The following is a 5,728-nucleotide window of genomic DNA, read 5'->3' on the forward strand; positions in this document are numbered from 1 at the left end:
AAAGACGCCGATATCGTGCCGGAATCGGCCCCGTTTGGCTTCGCCGGAGTGCCAGCACTCACTCGGCCACAAACGGCGAACATCCGAGCGGCGGTTCCCACTTAGCCGTCGGCGTCCCGAACTCCGCCCCGGCAGACGCGGTTGCCGAGCTCGTGCGACTAGCGACCGCGAAGCCGTCTCGCGACGCCGCTTTCGTGCGCGGCTCCCACTGCGACCTGGGTCACCCGAGGTCGACGAGCAAAAAAGAATGTCGAAAAAAATTTTTTTTTTTTTTTTGCGTCTGCCGGGGTGCCCCTATAATAGCAGCGATAAGCACCCAGACCGCCATGGGTCGCTCGCCCCGGCTGACGTGGTTTTTCGTTTTCCTGCGGTGGTCGTCGTCAAGCACGTCCAAACACGCCACTTTCGTGGGCGCATTCGCGCTCTTTCGCTTCGCCGGAGTGCCAGCACTCACTCTGCCAAAAACGGCGAACATCCTAGTGGCGGTTCCCACTTTTGCGTCGGCGTCGCCAACCCCGCCCCGGCATACGCGGTTTGCCGTACTCGTGCGGCGGTGGCCGGCGGGCACGTCGAAAGACACCGATATCGTGCGCGAGTCGATGCTTCTTGGTCTCGCAGGAGGGCCGCCACTCACTCCTGCAAAAACGGCGAAGATCCGAGCGGCGCTTCCCACTTTTTCGTCGGCGTCGCAAACCTCGCCCCGGCAGACGCGCTTTGCCGTACTCGTGCGACGGTCGCCGGCGAGCACGTCGAAATACGCCGATATCGTGCCCGAATCGGCCCCGTTTCGCTTCGCCGGAGTGCCAGCACTCGCTCGGCCAAAGACGACGAACATCCGAGCGACGGTTCCCACTATTGCGTACGCGTCGCGAACCCCGCCCCGGCAGACGCGGTTTGCCGTACTCGTGCGGCGGTGGCCGGCGGGCACGTCGAAAGACGCCGATATCGTGCACGAATTGGCGCTCCTTGGCTTCACCGGAGTGCCAGCACTCACTCGGCCAAAAACGGCGAACATCCGAGCAGCGGTACCCACTTAGCCGTCGGCATCCCGAACTCCGCGCCGGCTGACGCGGTTGCCGAGCTCGTGCGACTAGCGACCGCGAACGCGTCTCGCGACGCCGCTTTCGTGCGCGGCTCCCATTGCGACCTGGGTTACCCGAGCTCGACCAGCAAAAAAGAAGGTCGAAAATTTTTTTTTTTTTTTCTGCGTCTGCCGGGGTGCCCCTATAATAGCAGCGATAAGCACCCAGACCGCCGTGTGTCGCTCGCCCCGGCTGACGTGGTTTTTCGTACTCCTGCAGCGGTCGCCGTCACGCACGTCCAAATACGCCACTTTCGTGGGCGCATTCGCGCTCTTTCGCGTCGCCGGAGTGCCAGCACTCACTCTGCCAAAAACGGCCAACATCCGAGCGGCGGTTCCCACTTTTGCGTCGGCGTCGTAAACCCCGCCCCGGCAGACGCGGTTTGCCCTACTCGTGCGACGGTCGCCGGCGAGCGCGTCGAAAGACGCCGATATCGTGCGCTAATTGGCGCTCCCTGGCTTCTCCGGAGTGCCGCCACTCACTCCTCCAAAAACGGCGAAGATCCGAGCGGCGTTCTCCACTTTCGCATCGGCGTCCCGAACTCCGCCCGGGCTGACGCGGTTTACCGTACTCGTGCGACGGTCGCCGGCGGGCACGTCGAAAGACGCCGATATCGTGCCGTAATCGGCCCCGTTTGGCTTCGCCCGTGTGCCAGCACTCACTCGGCCAAAAACGGCGAACATCCGAGCAGCGTTTCCCACTTTCGCATCGGCGTCCCGAAGCCCGCCCCGGCAGACGCGGTTTGCCCTACTCGAGCGACGGTCGCCGGCGATCACGTCGAAAGGCGCCGAATTCGTGCACGAATCGATGCTTCTTGGTCTCGCAGGAGGGCCGCCACTCACTCCTGCAAAAACGGCGAAGATCCGAGTTGCGCTTCCCACTTTTTCGTCGGCGTCCCGAACTACGCCCCGGCTGACGCGGTTTACCGTACTCGTGCGACGGTCGCCGGCGGGCACTTCAAAATACGCCGATTTCGTGGGCGCATTCACGCTGTTTCGCTTCCCCGGAGTGCCAACACTCACTCTGCCGAAAGCGGCGATCATCCGAGCGGCGGTTCCCACTTTTGCGTCGGCTTCGCAAACGGCGCCCCGGCAGACGCGCTCGTGCGACGTACTCGTGCGACGGTCGCCGGCGAGCACGTCGAAAGACGCCGATATCGTGCTCGAATCGACCCCGTTTCGCTTCGCCGGAGTGCTGCCAGTCACGGCGCAGAAAACGGCGAACAAGTGTTTTTTTTTTTTTTTTTCCTAGAATTTGTGTTATAGAAGGCACATTTGATATCGGACGATAATTTTCAACTTTATCACGCGCACCGATTTTCGTGTAGAGGTTTGCAAGTTTATGGGAATTTCTCCACTTGGAATAATGCGATTTAGTAGTACTACGAGAACTTCATGGATGTACTCAAGGGTACGGGGCAAGTCAGTTACGTCAACACCTGCAGATTTTTTACACTTCAAACTGAAAATTGTTGGTTGTGAGTCCTCGTGTGATATTAAAGGCCGATTCGCTAACACATAGAACAAAGAAAGAAAGGAAGAAAAAACGCCCGCGCTCGCTCAAGAAACCTGGGTTCGCAACAAGTGGCAACAACAAGCAACCGAGCGAGTGCGCCAAAACCCGTGGCGGCCGAACAAACGCGAAGTCCCAACCGCGTCAGCCGGGGCGGCACGGGACAGGAAAAATCACTTCAGCCGGGGCGGCGGGGCACCGAATAAACCTCGTCACCTCGTCGCAGGATAAAAGAGGAAACAAAAAGTCTAAACAGCGTCTGCTGGAGCGAATGCGTAATAAAACAACAACAACAACAAAAAAAAAAAACACCCGCGCTCAAGAAGTCTGCAATCACCACAAAAGGCGACTGTGACCGAGCAGCGTCAGCCGGGGCCGTGCGGAAACGGAAAAACCGCGACTACCGGGGCGTCGAGGCACCGAAAAATCCACTTCAGCCGCGGCGAAAAAAAAAAACAAAAAGAAAGACGGAGGGGGGGGGGGGGAACCACGTCTGCCGGGGCGAAGGAAAAAAAAAAAACGCGTCTGCCGGGGCGAGCCCGGGTGCGGCACCACCGGGAAAACTGTGGCAAACAGACATGGCGATCGAGTGAGTGGGCCGCCAGCCAGGCTCAGCCAAAAAGTGCAAAGTCCGAACTGCGTCAGCCGGGGCGGCAAAAACCACGTCAGCCGGGGCGGCGCAAAAAACCGCGTCTGCCGGGGCGGCACGAAACCGCGTCAGCCGGGGCGGCGCGAAAACTGCGTCAGCCGGGGCGAAAGAAAAAAAAAAAAAAAACGCGTCTGCCGGGGCGAGCCCGGGTGCGGCACCACCGGGAAAACTGTGGCAAACAGACATGGCGATCGAGTGAGTGGGCCGCCAGCCAGGCACAGCCGAAAAGTGCAAAGTCCGAACCGTGTCAGCCGGGGCGGCAAAAAACCGCGTCAGCCGGGGCGGCGCAAAAAACCGCGTCTGCCGGGGCGGCACGAAACCGCGTCTGCCGGGGCGGCGCGAAAACTGCGTCAGCCGGGGCGAGCCCGGGTGCGGCACCACCGGGAAAACTGTGGCAAACAGACATGGCGATCGAGTGAGTGGGCCGCCAGCCAGGCTCAGCCAAAAAGTGCCAAGTCCGAACTGCGTCAGCCGGGGCGGCAAAAAACCGCGTCAGCCGGGGCGGCGCAAAAAACCGCGTCTGCCGGGGCGGCGCGAAAACCGCGTCTGCCGGGGCGGCGCGAAAACTGCGTCAGCCGGGGCGAAAGAAAAAAAAAAACGCGTCTGCCGGGGCGAGCCCGGGTGCGGCACCACCGGGAAAACTGTGGCAAACAGACATGGCGATCGAGTGAGTGGGCCGCCAGCAAGGCTCAGCCAAAAAGTGCTAAGTCCGAACTGCGTCAGCTGGGGCGGCAAAAAACCGCGTCTGCCGGGGCGGCACGAAACCGCGTCAGCCGGGGCGGCGCGAAAACCGCGTCTGCCGGGGCGGCACGAAACCGCGTCAGCCGGGGCGGCGCGAAAACTGCGTCAGCCGGGGCGAGCCCGGGTGCGGCACCACCGGGAAAACTGTGGCAAACAGACATGGCGATCGAGTGAGTGGGCCGCCAGCCAGGCACAGCCGAAAAGTGCTAAGTCCGAACTGCGTCAGCCGGGGCGGCAAAAACCGCGTCAGCCGGGGCGGCGCGAAAACCGCGTCTGCCGGGGCGGCACGAAACCGCGTCAGCCGGGGCGGCGCGAAAACTGCGTCAGCCGGGGCGAGCCCGGGTGCGGCACCACCGGGAAAACTGTGGCTAACAGACATGGCGATCGAGTGAGTGGGCCACCAGCCAGGCTCAGCCAAAAAGTGCTAAGTCCGAACTGCGTCAGCCGGGGCGGCAAAAACCGCGTCAGCCGGGGCGGCGCAAAAAACCGCGTCTGCCGGGGCGGCACGAAACCGCGTCAGCCGGGGCGGCGCGAAAACTGCGTCAGCCGGGGCGAAAGAAAAAAAAAAAACGCGTCTGCCGGGGCGAGCCCGGGTGCGGCACCACCGGGAAAACTGTGGCAAACAGACATGGCGATCGAGTGAGTGGGCCGCCAGCCAGGCACAGCCGAAAAGTGCCAAGTCCGAACTGCGTCAGCCGGGGCGGCAAAAAACCGCGTCAGCCGGGGCGGCGCAAAAAACCGCGTCTGCCGGGGCGGCACGAAACCGCGTCAGCCGGGGCGGCGCGAAAACTGCGTCAGCCGGGGCGAGCCCGGGTGCGGCACCACCGGGAAAACTGTGGCAAACAGACATGGCGATCGAGTGAGTGGGCCGCCAGCCAGGCTCAGCCAAAAAGTGCCAAGTCCGAACTGCGTCAGCCGGGGCGGCGCAAAAAACCGCGTCTGCCGGGGCGGCGCGAAAACCGCGTCTGCCGGGGCGGCGCGAAAACTGCGTCAGCCGGGGCGAAAGAAAAAAAAAACGCGTCTGCCGGGGCGGCAAAAAACCGCGTCTGCCGGGGCGGCACGAAACCGCGTCAGCCGGGGCGGCGCGAAAACCGCGTCTGCCGGGGCGGCACGAAACCGCGTCAGCCGGGGCGAGCCCGGGTGCGGCACCACCGGGAAAACTGTGGCAAACAGACATGGCGATCGAGTGAGTGGGCCGCCAGCCAGGCACAGCCGAAAAGTGCTAAGTCCGAACTGCGTCAGCCGGGGCGGCAAAAACCGCGTCAGCCGGGGCGGCGCAAAAACCGCGTCTGCCGGGGCGAATGCAAAAAAAACAAAGAAAAAAGCCCGCGCTTAATCAAAAGAAAACAAAGAAAAAAGCTTGCGCTTAATCAAAAGAAAACAAACAAAAAAAGTTCGCGCTTAAGCCTGGCGGTGGAACCACCGGGGCAAACAGACCTGGCGATCGAGTGAGTGGGCCGCCAGCCGGGGTGAGCCAAAAAGTGCAAAGTCGGAACCGCGTCAGCCGGGGCGGCGCGAAAACCGCGTCAGCCGGGGCGGCGCAAAAACTGCGTCAGCCGGGGCGGCACGGAAAAACGAAAACCGCGTCAGCCGGGGCGGCACGGAAAAACGAAAACCACGTCAGCCGGGGCGACATCAAAATGAGGAAAAAAAAAAAAAACTGCCTTAGGACACCTGCGTACACTTTCATGCGTTTGGGCATATCTCTCTGTAACACGCGCGCCCCTCGTTACGCGCGGCACTC

Source organism: Rhipicephalus microplus, unplaced genomic scaffold (assembly GCF_043290135.1).
Source record: "Rhipicephalus microplus isolate Deutch F79 unplaced genomic scaffold, USDA_Rmic scaffold_1134, whole genome shotgun sequence".
Lineage (NCBI taxonomy): Eukaryota > Metazoa > Arthropoda > Arachnida > Ixodida > Ixodidae > Rhipicephalus > Rhipicephalus microplus.